Source organism: Macaca fascicularis, chromosome 13, assembly GCF_037993035.2.
Source record: "Macaca fascicularis isolate 582-1 chromosome 13, T2T-MFA8v1.1".
NCBI lineage: Eukaryota > Metazoa > Chordata > Mammalia > Primates > Cercopithecidae > Macaca > Macaca fascicularis.
In genome coordinates, this window is record NC_088387.1 from 78,954,304 (window position 1) to 78,975,821 (window position 21,518).

At 48.5% G+C, this 21,518-nt stretch overlaps 1 long non-coding RNA gene and 1 other non-coding gene across 7 annotated transcripts; both read left to right on the top strand.

Annotated features, from left to right (window-relative positions):
• The first annotated feature begins 263 nt into the window (after nucleotides 1-263).
• LOC135966844 (uncharacterized) lies at nucleotides 264-15,817 on the top strand. Of its 6 annotated transcripts, none has more exons than XR_010580481.2 (4): nucleotides 264-883; nucleotides 2,532-2,610; nucleotides 4,905-4,987; nucleotides 7,046-8,353. It is a non-coding gene; the product is annotated as an uncharacterized lncRNA (long non-coding RNA). The 6 variants fall into 6 exon arrangements; XR_010580479.2 differs by lacking the exon at nucleotides 7,046-8,353 and adding an exon at nucleotides 15,359-15,817 and having other exon boundaries at nucleotides 561-883; XR_010580478.2 differs by lacking the exon at nucleotides 7,046-8,353 and adding an exon at nucleotides 8,523-9,291 and having other exon boundaries at nucleotides 561-883.
• Nucleotides 11,602-11,708, top strand: LOC123568568 (U6 spliceosomal RNA). The gene has a single exon (XR_006691931.2). It is a non-coding gene; the product is annotated as a U6 spliceosomal RNA (small nuclear RNA).
• Nucleotides 15,818-21,518: the final 5,701 nt, after the last annotated feature.

The following is a 21,518-nucleotide window of genomic DNA, read 5'->3' on the forward strand; positions in this document are numbered from 1 at the left end:
TAATGGGAGACAGAGCTGGATTGGTTTTCTGCTTGATGCTGTGCTGGTGGCCTGGCTGCTGGGGGCTGCCTAGGTCACAGGGTCCCCCTGGGAAAATCTGTTGACTTCCGCGGCTGTGCTTGAGTCTGCTTGTTACTGGACAGCTGGTCTGTCCCCTTAGAGGCTTGGCTGAACTCTGTGCTCTCCTTCCCTCTACTTTGTTCTCGAGTTTTCTGCACATTCTTCCACCCACAGATGTGAATGTCATGTGATGTTGGCTTTCCAGTGTCTTGCATGGCGTGGTAGCAGCAGAAATGAGCTTGGCTGGGCACCCTCTCTGGGCCTTGGAGGACAGCCTGGGCTCTTCTGAAAATACAGGCAGCTTCCTTTCCCTGACTCACCTGGAGGAGCAAGGCCCTGTGGTGCGGTCTGGCTCTGAGGCCTGTGGCCCTGCTTGGGACTGGCAGTCTTAGGCTGAGAGAACATTTTCCAGAGTATAGCCGAGGGACAGAATGTCTCAGTAAGACGGGCTTGGAGGGGCAGGGTTTTGGAAAGGCCTCTGCTTGTTCTGGGAGGCGTTCAGGATGCTGAGGTTTTGGAAATTCATGGCGGCTCTTCACAACTGCTCCCAGCTTTGGGAGGAGGAATAGACGGGTGCTCGTTTCCTTGGGTTCAGTGGCAAAGGTGAAGCCCAGCACTGCCGACCTGGGACCCGGGCCTCTCCTTGGCCTGGGGAGGACACTGGACTTTGAAGAGGAATGCAGCCTAGAAGGCCTGGACCCTGGAGTCATGAGATGCTGCTCCCATCCAGTAAGCCCTGGCTGGAGCTCTGCTGGGCACTGACCCTGGCATAAAACCAGTGGGGCCTCTGGGCCTGCACTCAACCGTGCCTCTGATGGAGCAGGTAGGAGAACCCCCCGCAAATCCACGAGGCAGAGAAGAACACGCTGGAGGCATTTAACCAGGCAGACAGGTCTCCTGCAAGGAGAGGCCAGGGAAGGGAGAGCTCAGACGCCCCGAGCTGCCAGGGAATGCTTAGGGGAGGAAGTGAGGCCTGAGACCCCCTTTCTAGCACCCTCTCCCTTCTTCTGTTCTGCTTTTGTATACAACCAACATGCCCACGGTCCAGTTCCATCTCTGTTCTGTGATCTTGGACAAGTCTGTTTATCTCCTTGGGCCCATTTCCCGCCTGTGAAATGGGACGTGGAGCACTGGAGCCACCTTCCTAGGACAGTGCTGAGTGGTAACCAAATGTTGGCGGGCTTCAGAGGCGCTTGGAGAGCTTAGGAAAATGCAGATGCCTGGAAAGTTGGGAGCCTGAATCCCCGGTGGTGAGGCCCAGGCGTGTGTAGGCAATGCTTTCAACCAGCTTTCCTGGTGGTCCTTGGAGCGGAGCTGGGTTACTGTGGAGGCACCACATCCCCCGCCCCTAAATTAACTGCAGGCTCCTCGGACCCAGACTCGGGCCTTTATTCCTGGATGCATTTTTCCCGGTGTCCGGGAGGGCCTGGTACAGGTGGGGGCACCCGGGCCTGGCCACTGGGCCGTCCACCGGCCCCTCCCACCCGGGAGCCGTGCCACGGCCTGGGCAGCCTGGACGCAACCCCCCTCCTTCCCTATGAGCCAGCTTCAATGCCCCGCATTACCATTTCCATGGCTCCCTCCTCCAGGGCCCCATGGAAATCACGAGGCTTTCTGAGGAGTCGTGCAGACTTCAGAAAAGACCCCGGGCCCCCTGCCCACCCCAGCTCCCTGGCCGCTCTAATCCCGCGCGGGGCGCGAGAGACAGAGCTCCCAGTCTCCTCGCGGCCCGGCCGGGCGCTCATTCTCCCACAGAGCTGACGTTTCTCTGCGGCCCAGCTGGCTGCAGTTTTTAGAAATAACAATATCCCCGGGGGGAGGAGCGGCGGGGTGAATGGGCGCCTTTGTCCCGGGCCCTGTGAAGCCCGATTAATTATGCGCGGCGGAGCGCGGGGAGCGCGGCCGCCGGGGCCCCCCCTGGGCGGCTGAAAGGCCCGGGCTTGGGAGCGCGGCCGCCGGCTCCGCGCCGCCGCACAAAGGGCCCCGAATTAGAGAAGCGGCAATTACCCCGCATTTTGTATGTGCCCTTGTCTTGCTGACACTGTGGACGGCCCCTCCCCGGGCGGCTGCACTTTGAGGATTTTCAAGCCCTTTCTTGGTTACCAGGGGCGACTGGGCAGAGGGGCTGGGGGCTTGGGGAGAGGGGGAAGCGCCAAGGGCCGAGTGGGATCGTGTGCAGTGGGGGGCGTCCCGGGGTGGGGGGCAGGGAGCGGCGTGTGGGTATCGCCCCTGGGGACCTGGGCCTCAAGTCTAATGCTCTCTCCAAAGCTGGAGCCCGTTCAGCATGCAGATTCCAGGGCCTTGCCAGAGAGGACTCCCTGACTCAGTGAGTCTGGGGCGCCCAGGAAACTGCATTTTACCAGTCTAAATATTTTACTTTTAATAATATGTAACAAAATATAAGCTATAACAGGGAAATGAAATACACAGATTTTAAGTGTGCAATTCCATGTCACCCACATCCCATCAAGATATAGAACAATTCCATCACTCCAGAAAGTACCATGGATCCTCTTTCCAGTTTCTCGACCCCACTGCTCATCCTCCCAGGTAACTACTGCTCTGATTTCTAGCACCATTCCTAAAGTTTCATCTGTTTTTGGACTTCATGATAAATGGAGCCATACAGTATACATTTGTTTTGTTTCTGACTATTCTCATTTGGAATCATGTTTTTGAAATCCATTCACGTTGTGTGTATTAATAGTTTAGTTTCTTTCTTTTGATTAAACAGTTTTTTTGATCCATTCACCTATTGATGGACAGACACCTGGACTGTTTCTAATTTTTGGCCGTTATAAATAAAGCTGCTATGATCATTTTGTATGAGTCTTTTTTTATGTGAACATGTGTTTTTATCTTTTGGGTAAATGTCTAGGAGTGAAATTGCTGGGTCATAGGGAAGGTATTTAGCTTTAGTAGATTCTAAAGTGGCTGTATGATTTTGCATCCACACCAGCAATATATGAGGGTTCCAGTTGTTCTACCTTTTCATTAGCACTTGATATTGTCAGTCTTTGTGATTTTAACATTCTAGTGAGTGTGAGGTGGTATCTCACTGTAGTTTTTTGGGTGGGTGATTTTAATGCATGAGCTCCAAGGATTACACTTGGAGAAAACTCCTGTCTAGTCCAATCCTTGCATTTGCCTGCAAGATCCAGCAGAGGTAATGTCCTCTCCAAGGCCCACAGCTGGTTGAGCAGAGGCAGGATAAGGACACAGGACTCCCGTCCCAAGCTAAAGCTCTCTTCTTGGTATCATGCTACCCCTTTGGCCTATACCTCCTGAGCTTGTGTGTATGAAGCATGAATGGTACTCTGCCTAGGGCCATTCAAAGTGGACCTGGCAGGACACTTCTGAAGAGTCTCCACCTGCCACCCAAGCAGCAGCATCCATGGGACTCAGGTTGAGAGACTGGGCTTGGCCAGGTACATGTGGTGTGCACGTGAACGTAGGAACAGGGGTAGGAAGCTGCTGGCTAGCTACCCTTGACTCTAACTCCCAGGACACAGACCTGGCTTTACTGCTGTCCACCACCTTGCCATACATTTGAAGAGCCAACTTACGTGAAAGCCTAAACCCTGAGAGTTCCTCTGCTTCAGGTACTCATGGGGGGCTTTGCATATTTTCTGATCAAACACAGAGAAGATGCTTGGTGGATGGGAAAAAGAGAGCAGGAGTCCTGGGGCTTCCAAAGTCTTCCTTTATCGGTAAACATTGTCCTATGTGTGCTTTTTTTTTTTTTTTTTTTTTTTTTTTTTGAGATGGAGTCTCACCCTGTCACCCAGGCTGGAGTGCAATGGCGCGATCTCAGCTCACTGCAACTTCCGCCTCCTGGGTTTAAGCAATTCTCCTACCTCAGCCTCCCGAGTAGCTGGGATTATAGGCACACACCACCATGCCCAGCTAATTTTTTGTGTTTTTAATAGAAACGGGGTTTCACCATGTTGGCCAGGCTGGTCTGGAACTCCTGACCTCGCAATCAGCCCGCCTCAGCCTCCCAAAGTGCTGGGATTACAGGCCTGAGTCACCGCACCTAACCTCTACGTGTGCTTTTTAAGACCCTCCAGAACCTGGCCTGCCCTATCCTTGTTGCCTTGTTTTTTCCTGCCTTCACCTCACACGTGCTGCTCCAGTAATAGTGGACACTGGTCTATTGTTGTTCCCCCACCCCCTCCCATCCCCATCAACACAGGTGGTGGGGATTGTGTTTTCCAAAGATGACCGCACCACAATATATCTTACAACCCACATGCTCTTGCAATGTGACTGACACTCCTCCCACTGAGAGGAAGGGGGTCTCTGTTTCCTTAATCAAATTGGGATAGGGGCTTGAGACCGCTCTAACCAACAGACTATGGCAAAAGGGATGATTTTTGATGCTAAGTCATATAAAAGCTAAAACTGCCACCTAGCTCTCTCTCTCTTCTTTGGGATGTGTGCTGTAGGAATCTAAACACTGTGCTATGGAAATGCCCAAACTGGCCCACATGGAGAGACCCATGTGGAGGAGATCTGAGGCCTCCAACCTGCAACCAGGTTCAACCACTAGATTTGTGAGTGAATGAGCTTTTAGATGATTCCAAACCCCAGCCTTCAGTGCTTCCAGTGGAGGCCCCAGTCAACAGAGAGCAGAGACAAGCTCCTCCTGCTGTGCCCTGTCTGGATTCCTGACCCTGACTTGATACCAAACATAATTAAGGGTTGTTTTATGCCAATATTATGATAATTTGTTACACAGCCATAATGACTGGAACACACACAAGATTTCTTGCTTCCTCCCCATGTTAATTCATATTCCCCTTGTTCCAAGCCCAGCTCTAAGCTTAACTCTTCTCTTTTAGGTTCAGCTTGGTTGTGACCTCTGCTGGAAGCCCTCCCTGGCCCCCCTGTGCACTGAGCTGGCGGTTCCTCCTCTGTGCCCCAGGTACATGCTCAGATCTGTGTACCCTCCACCTTGTCCTCCAGCTTTGTGTTTGGATGTTCACATTCCCCATGAAAAAGGCCCCCTGAGAGCTGGCACAGTGCACGTTTCCTCTCCAGACTTCTACGAACCTGGCACATAATTGTTTGCTGAAAGATGGCATGTTCCTAAAACAGAGGAAGTGGAACCTGAATAAAGCAAAATCCAACTTCCCACTCCCTGCTCTCACTTCCTCTGGGACAGGCCTTGAGCAAGAGAGACAGAAAGAACAAGAGATGGTCTTTCCCTTTAATGGGATTTCAGTCTGATCAGGGAGATAGTAACAGAAAGACTAGATTAGACTAGTGTATGATTAAATGAGATTTGCCATCCCCAGAAGAGGGAGAGATCTGCATGGAACAGGGTGGTCAAGGCAGGCTTCCTGGAGGAGGCAACGACTTGGATTTCATAGTACCAGAGCTCCAGGATAGATCCTCCTCTGATTGAACTCCCCATTTCTTTCCCACACCCCAACCTTCCCACGTTCCCAGCTGAAGGGGTGTGTGTGTGTGTGTGTGTGTGTGCACATATGCATGCACACATGTACACATGTGGTTGGAAAGGGGACATTAGTATCCCTCTCCTAGGATGGAGTCTCAAGGACAGGCCCGTCATCTCCTCAGTTTGCCTCTCTCTCTCCCACTTCACCTGGGGAATGGAATAAGAATGGGATAAGTATAATACAATGGGGCGAATGCAGAACCAACTAGATGTACACCCAAAAATGTGGATGGACCTTAAAACAGTGCTGCCTGAAGAAGGCAAGAAATAGAATGAAATCTGCAGCACATCATTCATATAAACTAAAAATACATGTGCACAGAAAGGCAACTTTTTTTTTTATTTTGAGACAAAGTTTCGACTTGTCGTTCAGTCTAGAGTGCAATGGCACGATCTCGGCTCACTGCAACGTCCACCTCCTGGGTTCAAGCGATTGTCCTGCCTCAGTCTCTAGAGTAGCTGGGATTACAGGAGCCCGCCACCATGGCCAGCTAGTTTTTGTATTTTTAGTAGAGACAGAGTTTCACTATGTTGCCCAGGCTGGTCTTGAACTCCTGACCTCAGGTGATCCACCTGCCTCGGCCTCCCAAAGTGCTGAGATTACAGGCATGAGCCACTGCACCCAGTCGGCAACATATGTTTTATAGAGACACAGACAAAGATGTGATGTCAAACACACTAATGTGGTTGCCTCATTCATAGATGGGGGACTGGGCTGGTGAATGAGGATTAAAGAAATAAATAAATAAAACAAGAGAGGGTCTCTGTACAGAACGGTGATGACAGCGTGCCATCGAGGAGAATGATGAACTCAAGCTTTTGCACCTGAGGGCCAAACAAAATGTCAAAACCAAAATCACTCTTGGAAATGATGCCACCAACTTTAGGATGGCACTCATATCTGTGTGAGTGGGAGAGAGAAGGGATATGGGGCAGGGATTTGACTGTAGCTGTAATGTTTTATTCCTTTGAAAAATATAAGGTAATCTGAAGCAAAATGTTAATATCTGTTGAATCTGGGGAGAGGCTATGAGGATTTCTGTTAAACCATTTTGTGTACATTTTAAATATAGTCATGCATGGGTTAATTATGAGGAATAAGTTCTTACAGATACATTGTTAAGCAATTTTGTTATTGTGTGAACATTATCGAGTGAACTTACACAAACTTAGAATGGAATAGCTGACTACACACTTAGACTATATGGCCTAGCCTATTGCTCGAAGGCTGCAAACCCTTACTGTATGTTACTGTACTGAATAATGAAGGCAAGTGTAACACAATGGCAAGTAGTTGTGTATCTAAACATAGAAAAGGTACAGTAGAAATGTGGTATCATAGTCTTATGAGACTACTATTGTATATGCGATGCTTTGTTGACTGAAACATCATTATGTGGTTCATGACTGTATATCATAATTAAAAAAAAATATTTTAAGAGATTGCCAATCAAGACACTACAAACTAATTTTGTGGCTTTGGCCAAAATTCATTTCCTTCTTTCTTTTTTTTTGAGACAGGGATCATTCAAGCAATCCTTCTGCCTCAGCCTCCCAAGTTGGTGGGACTATAGTCATGCATGCCACCACGCTCAGCTAATTTTTTTTTTTTTTAATTATCGACTAGAGATGGGGTCTTGCTATGTTGCCCAGGCTCGTCTCAAACTTCTGGACTCAAATAATCCTCTCGCCTTGGCCTCCCAAAGTGGGATTACAGACGTGAGCCACCGTGCCTGGCCCTGGCTTAATTTTTTATTATTTTTGTAGTGACAGGGTTTTGCTATGTTGCCCAGGCTATCTTGAACTCCTGGCCTCATGTAATCCTCCTGCCTTGGCCTCCCAAAGTAGAATTCATTTCTGATGTTAGGTTGGCCTCTGAACAGTTTTACAGAGCTGAATGCTCTAGTCTTCTGTGACACGGTCTTTTTTCTTTTCTTTCTTTTTTTTTTTTTGAGACAGAGCCTCGCTCTCTTACCCAGGCTGGAGTATAGTGGTGCAGTCTCCACTCACTGCAACCTCCAGCTCCTGGGTTTAAGCAATTCTCCTGCCTCAGCCTCCCGAGTAGCTGAGACTACAGGCCTGTGCCACCATGCCAGGCTAATTTTTGTAGTTTTAGTAGAGATGGGGTTTCATCATGTGGCCAAGCTGGTCTCGAACTCCTGACCTCAAGTCATCCACTCACCTCAGTCTCCCAAAGTGCTTGGGATTACAGGCATGAGCCACCACACCCCATGACACAGTCTTAATAAGGAGAAGAATATGAAGAATTTGACTTTTTATTGATGCTAAAAGCATTAATAAACAAGAGCTTTGAAAAAATGTGGAAAATGGAAAATGTCACTGCCTGCTGTTTGTAGGGTGAAATCAAATGGCTAAACAGCTATAGGAACATTTTGTTCCCACTGGTTGGGTCAGATCAACTTCCCAGGACTTTGTGGGAAGCTCACAAATGCTAGACAATCGTACTGCACTGCTGTAGGAATTCTTGGAGGGCTGGAAGGCTCACAATTAGGGCCTTTTCTCTGGGCACCAACCTGACACCCATGGCAAGGGGGCTGAGCAGTTGTCGATGGCATAGATGCTACATTCTGTGACTCCTCCTGGCCCTGGCCATGGCTGATTGGTATAGAGGGTCAAAGCTGGGCCAGTCAGATTATCTCTCTCGAGATTCTGGAATTCTGAACTGGGGCGGAGATGGGGAGCTGTGAGAACGCGGTTGCTTTAATGGGAATGTTCTGGTGAGGAGATGCATTGACTCCAGATGCTTACATCCTTTCCTGAGGCTCAATTGTTCGACCTTTTCTTGAAATGTAATAAATCCATTATTGTGATTTGTCAGGGCTGATTTCTATGACTTGTCCTATGGAGTAGGTTACTATATTTTTGTCTTCTCACCTTCCCCTGGTGCTGCTGTTAATACATATGGTATCTTTATTGAGTTAGAAAAAGATGCCTGGCTCTGGGTGGACAAGCAAGAAAAAGTTTTTCTTTCCTCCAGGCAGACACAGTCCCTCACCAGGGTGGAAGGTGTGGCTGGTGGAGTGCAGGCTGGGTTTCAGGCCACACTCTGCTCACTTCCTTGGCCCAGCCCTTTTGTGCAACACACAGATGACGTCTCCATTTATGGCGGTCTTACACCTGTCCACCATGTGCTTTCAGGATGATCTATCTTCTGCAGCTAAGCGTCATTCAGAATATGAAGGGATATTCCAGACAAGATTCACGGGACATGGTCTATCATGCAAGTCCCATTCTGGACTTTAAGGCTCATGACAAAGATGTTCAAAGTCAAACCTGCTCGAAGTCAAGACTTAAAGGAAATGTAGGAAAACTCTCTGGCCTGATAAAGTCCACAGAAGCCTCATCTTCTGACGAATGATCTTCAGGCTTGAAAGGATGCCTTCCTCCAAACAGGCTGGCAGACATTCTTGAAATGTCAAAGGATAGGCCAGGGGTGGTGGCTCACACCTGTAATCCTAGCACTTTGGGAGGCCAAGGTGGGCTGATTGCCTGAGCTCAGTAGCTCAAGACCAGCCTGGACGATGTGGTGGAACCCCATCTCTGCTAAAATACAAAAAATTAGCCGGGCATGATGGTGCATGCCTATAGTCCCAGCTACTCGGGAGGCTGAGGCAAAAGAATCACTTGAGCCCAGGAGGCGGAGGTTGCTGTGAGCCGAGATTGCACCACTGCATTCCAGCCTGGGTGACAGAGTGAGACTCCATTTCAAAAAAAAAAAGAAAGAAAGAAGGAAAGAAAGAAAGAAATGCCAAAGGATACTCCTCCATCCCCCTGTGAAAAAAACTAGTAGTGAGAACGTAAGACCAAGAGCACAGGAACAGATAACAAGGAGGTGTCTGAAGGCCACAGTGAGAGTGACATGGAAACCAGCCAAGGCACTGATGGCCATGGGAAAAAAATGATCTCAAGGAAGAGATAATTCCTTGAGAGGAGGCTGCTCCAGCTCGGATTTGTTCATTCATTTTACAGTCAGGAAGCCACTCCACCCCCAAAGAAAGTAATATGAGTCCTACTACCTTTCTGAAAGGAAGCTGGGTAAGAAAAGCAAGATGGTAACTTTCCCAAGTCAGGGAACCCCTGTCTCCCCAACTTCTGCATCATGTAGACCATTTGTGTCCACAACTTACAGGAGGCAGTGTAGACTAGCAGTTGAGAATGTGAGTCTAGAATCAGAAGGCCTGGGTTCAAACCTCAACTCCATCACTTTCCAGCTATTTGGCCTTGGACATATTACTTAAACTCTTGTGTGTTTTAAAACATGTACACAATCCTTTGACTGTCTTCCCATCAAGAAGTGGAGCCTATGTCCCCTCCCTTTGCAACTGGGTGGAAATGTGGCAGTGCCTAGACAAATAGAATGTGGCAAAAGTGGCACTGTGTAATTTCCAAGGTTAGGTTAGAAAAGACCCTGCAGCTTCTGATGATTCCTTTAGGGACACTTGTGTGGGGAGGCTTCAGCTGCTGTGAAAGAAACTCAGCTACCCTGAGGCTGCCTTGTAGAGGGACTGCATTTAAAGTGAGAGATTCCTGAGAAGCCCCAGTCATCCAGCCCCAAGCAGTGTGAACCTTCTAGTCTAGACCCCAGCATTTGAGCTGACCTCAGCCCCAGCCACCAATTGACTGCAAACTCATGAGACACCCTGAGTGAGAAGTGCCTAGCTTAGTCCCCGTCAACCCTCACATTTCATGAACAAAATAAATGATTGTTGTTGTCTTAAGACCACTGTTTGGGGATGGTTTCTTATCATGCAATAGATAGTTGATGCAGACTTTTCTACAACCTGGAGATGGAATGCTGCCATCACAGAACCTAAGTCATGTGGCTTTAGGACTGGGAGATGGGCAGAGATTGTAAGGACTTTGAGGATATTGTCGATGGAAGTCTGATAGTTCTCAAGGAAGTAGCTGATGAGGGCTTAAAGGAAAGTAAGAAAATGTTATTGGAAGCAGAAGGAAAGGGGACAAACCCTTATTATGTAGTGGAAGAAAGTTAGCAACATTGTCACTTGAAGCTATGTGAGCAATAGAAAATGTGCCTAATGAAGGCCAGACATGGTGGCTCACACCTGTAATCCCAGCACTTTGGGAGGCTGAGATGGGCAGATCACATGAGGTCAGTAGTTTGAGACCAGCCTGGCCAACACGGTGAAATGCCTTCTTTACTAAAAATACAAAAATTAGCTGGGCTTGGTGGCTCATGCCTGTAATCCCAACTACTTGGAAGGCTAAGGCTGCAGAATTGCTTGAGCCCAGGGGGCAGAGGTTGCAGTGGGCTGAGACTGTGCCACTGTCCTCCAGCCTGGGTGACAGAGTGAGACTCTGTCTCAAAAAAAAAGAAAAAAGAAGAAGAAAATATGCCTAATGAACTAATGGTTTGGGCTAAAACAATTTTTAAGCAGACTGTTGAAAATGCTAGTTGGATTAGCAAATGCTAGTTGGGCTGGGCGTGGTGGCTCACACCTGTAATCCTAGCACTTTGGGAGGCCGAGGCACGTAGATCACCTGAGGTCAGAAGTTCAAGACCAGCCTGGTCAATATGGTGAGACCTCGTCTCTACTAAATATACAAAAATTAGCTGGGCGTGGTGGCGGGCACCTATAATCCCAGCTACTCAGGAGGCTGAGTCAGGAGAATCACTTGAACCCGGGAGGCAGAGGTTGCAGTGAGCCGAGATCATGCCATTGCGCTCCAGCCTGGGCAATAAGAGTGAAACTTCATTCCAAAAAAAAAGAAGAAAAGACAATGCTAGTTGGATTATTTTAGCTGTATATGATAAAGACAGAGAAAGATGAGTTAAAAGGAAGCTTTAACTTTCAAGCAAAATTTATAAAATATATAAAGGAGTCAGGGGCTTGCTGGGTTTGAAAATAAATCTGGTTCTCATTCTCAGCCTCCCAGATGGCAAAATATTCTCAAAGTATGAAAGGGCTTCAGGACAAAGATAAAATCCAGAGTGGGACTACAAGAACCTTTGTTAAAATCTCAGAAATATCTAAGGCTTCATAAAATATTTTGAATACACAAAGGCCCTCTAAGTATTTCAAGAGTGTGCCTCAGTGCTCGCTTCAGCAGCACATATACTAAAATTGGAACAATACAGAAAAGGTTAGCATGGCCCCTGTGCAAGGATGACATGCAAATTCATGAAGCATTTCCTATTAAAATAAAAACAAATTAAAAATAAAATAAAAAAGAGTGTGCCTCACAGATCCTCTTCATTAAACAACAGGGCTTCTAAGTATCCTAAGTAAATTGTTTTACATCAGCCTCACAAGAAGAATGTAGAGAATGTTTTCTTGATGAAATGTGTGGTTATAGCTTTTGACTAATAGGGTGAGCCCCAGTAAGATTCATGGGAAACCCACACAGTTTTTAATATAATTATTTTGTCAGAAGCACCACCAGCTTGGGCAAAAAGGGTCAGAATAGTATGAAATGAAAAAAGGCTTTTGGACCCCCAAAATTCTATAGGAAGGAAACAGGCTGAAAACTACTCAGTTGGAAACACCAGATGTATTAGTCTGTTTTCACACTGCTGATAAAGACATACCTGAGACTGGGCAATTTACATAAGAAAGAGGTTTAATTGGACTTACAGTTCCACATGGCTGGGGAAGCCTCCCAATCATGGCAGAAGGCAATGAGGAGCAAGTCACATCTTACATGGATGGTGGCAGGCAAAGAGATGATGAGCTTGTGCAGGGAAACTTCTCTTTTTAAAACCATCAGATCTCGTGAGTCTTATTCACTATCACAAGAACAGCATGGGAAAGACTTGCCCCCAAGATTCAGTTACCTCCCACCAGGTCCCTCCCACAACATGTGGGAATTTAAGATGAGATTTGGGTGGGGACACAACCAAACCATATCACCAGCCATTTTTTATAGAGAAAGAAGGATGATTCAGAAGGTGGAACCAAGAATCTAGAGAACAGAGCCAAAAACCACAAAGAATCATTCCCAGGCAGTAGGACTGAACCCTAATCAAGAAATTGGCAATACAATATGAGCCTGAATGGATTTCAGAATTGCTATGGACCAGTCATGGCTGTGTGCCTCCTTTCCCCTCTCTTGAATAAGAGTGTTTATAGTGGCTACGCTATGCCTATCTCATCATTGGATGTTCAGTGTGTAAATAGCAGATAACTTTTTTTTTTTTGACACAGCGTTTCACTCTTTTTGCCCAGGCTGGAGTGCAATGGTGTGATCTTGGCTCACTGCAACCTCCGCCTCTTGGGTTCAAGCGATTCTTCTCCTGCTGAGTAGCTGGGATTACAGGTGCCTGCCACCATGCCCAGCTAATTTTTATATTTTTAGTAGAGACAGAGTTTAACCATGTTGTTTAGGCTGGTCTTGAACTCCTGACCTCAGGTGATCCAACTGCCTTGGCCTTCCAAAGTGCTGGGATTACAGATGTGAGTCACTGCACCTGGTCCAGTAGCAGACAACTTGTCTCTTTAGTTCACAAGTCTCTGAATAAAGAGGAATAGTACTTAAGGAAATGTGCCTGAGAAATTGCATCTGAGGAACTCCCTCCATACCTGGATGGTTTATATAATGGGACCCTAGACCTTTCTAGCCTAAATCTGATGCCATAATAGATGAGAGTTTGGGGGATCTTTGGAAAAGAATGAGTATATTTTGTATGTGAAAGGAATGTAAATAACTTATGTCCAGGTGATAGACTATGGTGGTTTTAAATATGGCTCAGATTGTTGACACATTTCCTATCAAGAAATGGAACTGTTTCTCCCTCCTGCTGTACCTGGGCAGGTCTTTTTGTTGTTGTTGTTGTTGCACTGAGTCTTTGTTTTTTTGTTTTTTTTTTTTAATACTTTAAGTTCTAGGGTACATGTGCACAACGTGCAGGTTTGTTACATATGTATACATGTGCCGTGTTGGTGTGATGCACCCATTAACTCGTCCATTAGGTATATCTCCTACTGCTATCCCTCCTCTATCCCCCCACCCCACAACAGGCCCTGGTATGTGATGTTCCCCACCCGGTGTCCGAGTGTTCTCATTGTTCAGTTCCCACCTATGAGTGAGAACATGCAGTGTCTGGTTTTCTGTCCTTGTGATAGTTTGCTCAGAATGATGATTTCCAGCTTCATCCATGTCCCTACAAAGGACATGAACTCATCCTTTTTTATGGCTGCATAGTATTCCATGGTGTATATGTGCCACATTTTCTTAATCCACTCTATCACTGATGGACATTTGGGTTGGTTCCAAGTCTTTGCTATTGTGAATAGTGTTGGGCAGGCCTTTTTAACTGCCTTAACAAATAGAATGAGGTATAAATGACACTGCATGGCTTCCAAGTTCTGGGTTAGGAAAAGTGACTCAGTTTCTGTCTCTCTGGATATGTGCCTTTGGATCACTAAGTGACCATGTAAAAAACTCCAGCAATAGCCGGGCAAGGTGGCTTACGCCTGTAATTTCAGCACTTTGGGAGGCCAAGGCGGGTGGATCACCTGAGGTCAGGAGTTCGAGACCAGCCTGGCCAACATGGAGAAACCCTATCTCTACTAAAAATACAAAAAAAGGCGTGGTGGTGGGTGCCTGTAATCCCAGCTACTCAGAAGGTTGAGGCAGGAGAATTGCTTGAACCCAGGAGGCAGAGGTTGCAGTGAGCCGAGATTGCGTCATTGCACTCCAGCCTGGGCAACAAGAGCGAAACTCCGTTTCAAAAAAAAAAGTCCGGCTATCTTGGGGCTACCATGTTGGAGAGCTCATGTGGAGAGCCACATAGATAGAGAGATGCCTGAAAGACCCTGGCTTTCGCAGCCTCCACTTGTTTGTGTCCTCCCAGCCCAGGCGCCAGACCTGTGAGTGAAGAAGCCTTGAAAGTGACCCCATCCATGCCGGGCGCGGTGGCTCACGCTTGTAATCCCAGCACTTTGGGAGGCCGAGGCAGGTGGATCACCTGAGGTCGGGAGTTCAAGACCAGCCTGACCAACATGGAGAAACCCCGTCTCTACTAAAAATACAAAATTAGCCGGGGTGGTGGCACATGCCTGTAATCCCAGCTACTCGGGAGGCTGAGGCAGGAGAATCGCTTGAACCCGGGAGGCGGAGGTTGCGGTGAGCCGAGATCGCGCCATTGCACTCCAGCCTGGGCAAAAAGAGCGAAACTCTGTCTCAAAAAAAAAAAAAAAAGAAAGTGACCCTATCCTCAGTCACAGTCTGACTACAACATCATGAGACCCCAAGCCAGAACTTCCCAGCTGATCCAAATAAACCACGAATGATAATAAATGATTATTGTTGTTTTAAACCACTAAGTTTGGGGGTGGTTTGTTATTCAGCAATAGATAACCTATTTTCTAAGTGATCTAGAAAATAGGACAAACAATAACACCTACTTCAAAGGAGGGAAAATGAATAAGGAGTAAATGAGTTAGACGTCATAAAGCACTGAGCTCAGGGTCTGGTATGCAGTAAACTCTCAATGAATGTTATTTACCCTTTACAGAGCTTCTCAGTGGCTGGTATCCTGAATGATAGTGAGTCAAACAAAAGTGGTGTTTACTTTAACTATACTCTATTTAAGAAGCGACTATGTGCCTGACAGTGAGTGTCTGTTGAATAAATGAAAAAAGAAAATGATTTTCTGTTTTGCGGGGTGGTAGCTACTCTCCAAAGATGGCCCTGGAGGATATTCATTCCCTTGTAGGGTTCGCTCCCATGCTGAATCTGGTCCAGGCTTGTAACTCACCTTAAGCAGGAAGATATGGCCAAAGTGGTGCCATGCCATTGCCAGGCCTAAGCTTTAATAAGACTTGGTGACTTCCACTTTATTACTTCTAGGAGCTGTGATGTAAGAAGTCTGGATACCCTCTTGGAGAAATCCACATGGAGAGGAGATGTGGAAAAGCCACATGGAGAAGGAGGGGCCCATAGAGGACAGAAAGAGAGAAGGAATCCCAGCAATGCACTAGTCCCAGCCGAGCCCAGCCCTCCGGGTCCTTTCCAGGGTGCCCGACATATAAGGCCACCATCTTGACTCAGCCAGTCCAGTCTAGCTCCCAGATGACTTCAGTTCCAGCTGCCATCTGGCTGCAGCAGCATAAAAGTCCCTCAGTGAGATCAGTGGAAGAACTGCCCAGCCAACTTATAAAGTTGTGAGAGATAATAAATGTTTGTTGTCCATTTTAAGCCACTGCATTTTAGAGTGGTTTGATACATACAGGTAGATAACCAAAAAGTAAGTGCCTAGGACAGTGCCTGCCATACAGCAGGCATTCAATAAATATTGACTGACTAAATGAATGAACCTCTTCGTTCTCTTGCTGTCAAACCTTTTCTGCCTAGGTCTGGGCCTCCTGAGACGCCCTCCTTACCTGCTGCTCACCCCTCCTCTTCTGCCTTGCCCATGTTCCCCATGGAATAGGGGACTAAAGTAAAATGGGTGCTCCTGTTGGGCTCCCAAGTGCACAAAACCCTGAAACAGGTCTCCCTTGTGAGGAAATTCCAGGCTGTAGATCTCTAGGTATAATGGAGGCAGGTCCCTTTAAGTTTGTTAAGAGAAAAGAGAAGAGAGAATCTGTTCTGGCTCTCTCTGGGGTTTGAATTCCAGCCTCTCCAAGTCCTGACTGTGTGGCAATGAACTGCTGATTCAACCAACTTCCTTATCTGGAAAATGGGTTCAATATCAAGGCCTTAGTGTAAAAAAGTAACCATGATGTCCTTGGTACAGCACCTGGAGTGTGGGAGGTGCCATGGGGCCATTAGTGTGTCTGCAACGTGGATGAATCTCATAGACAGGATGAACTAGGTAAGCTGGTTGTGAAAGCACATACTGTTGGTGATTCCATTTCAATGAGGTTCAAAAAGAGGCAAAATTAATTGATGGTGAGAGAAGTTCAAAATCATGGTCACCTCTGAGGGGGATGAATATTGACTGGGAAGGGGATCCAGGGAATGTTCTGGGGTATTTGCAATGTTCTACATTTCATCCAGGTGTGTGCATATATGAAAGTTCATCAGGTCACACCATTAAGACGAGTGTGTTTTATTGAGTGTGTTATATCTCCCTAAAGAAGTTGGAAAAATGTGGCCGGGCGCGGTGGCTCACGCCTGTAATCCCTGCACTTTGGGAGGCCGAGGCGGGCGGATCACGAGGTCAGGAGATCGAGACCATCCTGGCTAACACGGTGAAACCCCGTCTCTACTAAAATACAAAAAATTAGCTGGGCGCGGTGGCGGGCGCCTGTAGTCCCAGCTACTCGGGAGGCTGAGGCAGGAGAATGGCGCGAACCTGGGAGGCGGAGCTTGCAGTGAGCCGAGATGGTGCCACTGCACTCCAGCCTGGGCGACAGAGTGAAGACTCCGCCTCAAAAAAAAAAAAAAGAAGTTGGAAAAATGTTTGCTGTCTTCCCTTCATGCAGGAGTGATCTTCAGGAATTCTCCAATTCTAGGGCCTCTTGCCCCTCGTGGGCTGCCTGTCCTGCCCCCTCACCACAAGTCTGCCCTAGAGCAGCTTCGGCAGTGATATCTTCCTACATTGCATGAATTGGCTGGCCCTGCCCAGCCTGGCCTGGGGATCATGTTGAGGGATGCATTAAGCTGCTCCTGAGAGGGCAGAGTAGCTGGGCTGGGGGTCCTCGATGCCTCTGGGGGCTGATGAGTGGGAAGGAGGTCTCACCTCTATACACAGGGTGTCTGGCTGTGTTGGAGGCCAGGGGTGTTTGGAATAAGCAAACAACAGCGGCACATCCTTGGCATGACGGGCCTGGTTCCTGGAAGGCGAGCAGGGAGGGGTGCTGCTGAGGGTGTCCAGGCTGGGCTGAAATGAAGAGCTTGTCCTGCTCACAACCCTGCTATTTGGAACCTGGAGCCATGACGTCCCTCAGAGTTTCCATTCTCTGTGCTGCAGCTGTTGGTTACGTGTTTCATTCAAAATGCTTTGCAGGAAGCAGCAGGTTTTACATTCCAGGGTTTGTAGTCATTTTTTCTCTCAGAGCTCTCGGGCTGGGATTAGAATGTTCTTCAAACCACACTGTCCTCGGCTGGACTCCCAAGAGGAAGTGGGTGGGGCTCTGGGGAAAGAGAACATAGGCCTAAATTCAGGGATGGAATAAAAAAAGATTGGCCAGGCGCGGTGGCTCACGCCTGTAATCCCAGCACTTTGGGAGACTGAGGTGGGCGGATCACCTGAGGTCAGGAGTTCGAGATCAGACTGGCCAACATGGTGAAACCCTGTCTCTACTAAAAATACAAAAATTAGCTAGATGTGGTAGTGGGCACCTGTAATCCCAGCTGCTTGAGAGGCGGAGGCAGGAGAATCGCTTGAACCTGGGAGGAGGAGGTTGCAGTGAACTGAGATTGCACCACTGTATTCCAGACAGAGCAAGACTCCATTTCAAAAAGAAAAAGAAAAAGAAAAAAAGATTAAGGCCAGCACAAGTAACTCCTAGAGGGTTCAGCTGAGTTGAGGCCCAGGTATGGTGAGGGGTAGAAAGGTGGTGGGTGGTGGCTCTTGCCCTCCCCAGCCTTAGGCCAAGGAGAACGCAGAGCCTCTCGTGTGTGCATGCACGTATGTGTGTGTGGTGGGGGCAGGGGGGCGTGAGACAGAACAGCGTCAGTGCTGGCCTTTTATCCTGATGGACACACTCATGCAGCTTCTGTCTGTGGTCACTGCTCTTGGGCTGAGGGAGAGAGTGACACAGGTGTCACTTGCTGAGGGGACAGTGGGTGACGTATGCTCAGGTTTGGGGCAGGCAGGGGAGTACATTAGCACATGGACCACATAGATACATGGATCCAGACAAACAATGACGAACATTTGCTAGAGTGTCTGCTATGCTCCTAGCACCAGGCTGGGTGTTGGGAATAATACCACAGGTACAAGACAGACTCCATGGCTGCCATCACAGAAAAGCCTGGCAGAGATGGCCTGGAAGGTGTCCACTGAGATAAGGGAGGGAGAACAGATTAAGGCAGTGGGGGTTGGTAGGGGCCAGGCTCCAGTGGACAGAGATGGGAGCAGGTGAGTGTAGACGGCTATCGTAGATCCCGGTAAGGGGTGGTACCCAGAGAGTGTGAAGGAAGGGCAGAGCCCAGGAATGAACTTGCAGCAGGTGTGGAATGGCTGAAGATCTGGAAGGTGAAGGCGATGGACAGGATTAAGTCTTGGGGTCCTGAGACAGGGCTCCCTCTCTAAGTCATGAAAAGCCCAGAGGTAGGCTCAAGAGGAGGAGGAGAAGGGGCAGGGGCCACAGGCAGCCATCCTTAATCCAGTGCCACCCTTTCCTTTGCAATCCTGGGGCAGAGGGAAGGGAACCCTCCCTAAGGGTTATACCCTCATTAGACTCTAATGAGAGCCTACGTCTGGCACTTTAGAGGTGACAAAGCACTTTTGCTTCCCATGTAGGCAGAATTCTAAATATGGCCCCCAAGATTTCCATCCAAACCCCTGAACGTGATGAGACATCAAGCCCCCAATCCTGTGAAATTATATGGCAAAGGGATTTCAAAAACATCATTAAGGATAGAAATCAGTTGACTCTAAGTCCAAGAAAAGAAAGATGAGCTGGTAGGGGCCTAATCTAATCACACGAGCCCTTTAGAAGCAGAGGGTTTTCTCTGGCTGGGGGCAGGAGAGGAGGTCACAGATGTGAAGTGTGAGGGAGGGTTCGATGCATCTTTGATGACTTGAGAAGGTGGGGACCATGTGGAAAGGACCCGAGAGAGAGCAGCTTCGAGGAGCTGATAGGGATCCCTGGCTGACTGCCACCTCAGTCCTGCAACTGCAGGAGTGGAATTCCATCACAACCCGAATGAGCTTGCAAGGAGATGCTCTCCCAGAGCTTCTGGAAAAGAGCTTCTAATAGGAGCCAGCCAGCTCACACTTTGATTTTTAGCTTGTGAGACCCTGAGCAGAGACTACAGCTGAGCCCACCTGGACTTCTGACCTGAAGTGTGAAATAAGAAATGGGTAGTGTTTAAGCTGCTAACTTTGTAATAATTTGTGATTCAGCAATAGAAAATGAATATACTCCACTTTCTCATTTCACCCTAAGAAGGTCTTTGGGAAGCATCTGATGACTCTCCCTTTGCAGATGGGACAGGCTAAGTAAGGCCCTCAGTTTACAGGTACCCGGCTGGGGCTCAGGGCTGAGCCTAGCTGATTTTTTGGCATCACAAACACTTTTCCCACCTGAACGGCCACAAAGGAACCACAGGCACTCAGCCTTGGCCAGGAGTACCAGAGTTGGGGGACCCGCTTCTCACACTCCCCTTTCTAAGACGCACCCTAGCAGATGTGATCCTGCTGGAGCCTGCGGGGTGCAAAGCCATCCCAGCCCCGCCACCTCCTTGGAGAAGAGCAGAGCTCTTGGCAGAAACCAGAGAAGGGCAGTGACCTCAGCCTCCCCCTTCCTCTCAGATGACAAGTCTGGGCTCTGTTAAGGCAAGAGACAGGAACTGAGATCCAAGGAGCCATGAGGTTCAGCTTCCCCTCCTCCACATCCAGTAAAAAGCATTCTCTGACTTGTTGGGATGGGGATTTTTTAAATTTTATACTTGCTTTCTGAATCATTTGTTGGGCACAGTCGGGCATCTCCTGGGAGTCCAGAAATGTTTGCAGGGAGGGAGGTTTTGTTCCTGCTTTATTGATTAAAAAGCCCTAATAAAGGTTTTCTCATTCCTGCAGAGGCCTTTTCTAAAAACCTCCTTAATTCTTCCCAGATGGTGTCCAGTTCTCCCTCCCCAGCAGGGTGGGGCCTCAGAAAGTAGGAGGGCTTTGTGTCTGGCCGACTGGGGATCTCAGCTCTGTCACTTAGTCCCTGAGGGGTGCGTGGGGGCAGGCAACCTCCCCAAGCCTCAGTTTCTTCAGGAGTTTCTAAGATGCAATAAGCCAACAGATATGCACAAGGTACCTGGCAGGCAAAAAGGAGGCACTCACTATTGCTTCCTTACCCGCGTCCCTGACCACAACACAAGAACTACCTTGGACATATTTTTCCGACAAAAGAAAACAATTTTGATTCTCACGACAGGCAGGCCTGGTCGGCCAGCAGCAAGAATCTTCTGTCAGCGAAGTTTGCCTTTGTGCTCCACCTTCCCGAAGCTACTTCCTCTGTCTGTGTAGCATTTCCTTCTTTCCAGCCCTCCCTGCTCAGATCCTAGGCCCTGGGAGGGGGGACGCACTGGAAACCTCGGCAAGACTCTTTCAGTTCAGTGTTGCAGAGGGAGGGCAGGGTTGAATGGTGGAATCCCAGGCCCTGGGGCAGATGTGCCAGTGTGGGAATATTTTCGGGCAGGGGACGAGGATATTGCCAAGGTCCCTCCAGGTGTCTGTCGGGTGGAGACCAAAAGCAGTGGTTGTGCAAGCCTCTCTCCTGCTTGGGTTTCTCCTGACTGTGTATTTGCAGATTTGGAGGTTTGAGCTGAATCCTCTTAGATGCGGCTTTTGCTGTCTTTGACAGACGAGAAAAATCTGCTTGACTTCAGCTTTTCAGAGTTTCCACGGTGAAGCCTGGGCTGAGCAGGTCCTGGGGGCAGAGTTTGGGAATGTGGGAGTGGTCATGTGTTTGTCGGGGTGAGGGGTGAGAGGAGCTTCAGGGTCTGGGCCTCAGAATAGTTGGCCCCATGACAAGAAGATTGGAGGGTTGGTGAGGCTGTTTTCTCTGCTGTTCCCCGTGGCTTCTGGGGTGTTCTGGGACGGATGGTATTTGAGGGCCAGTGTAAGTCCCAGGGATTTGGGAGTAAAGCTAGTGCCTCTTGGGGAAACCTTCCAGGGCAGAGGCTGAAGGAGGTACTGGGATATGAGGGGGGTGTCCATGCACTGGGGCCCTATGCTCGGACTGGGATTTTGAGGCCAGGGCCCAGTACTGCCCTCAGCTGCCTCCACCCTCCTCCCCTGAGCTGTGGGCTTAGAGCTGAGCCAAGCATAAAACAGACAGCCTCTCTCTGCTTCTCCGTCCCCACCCCCATCCTGACGGAGTCTGGTTTTCATCACTCATTA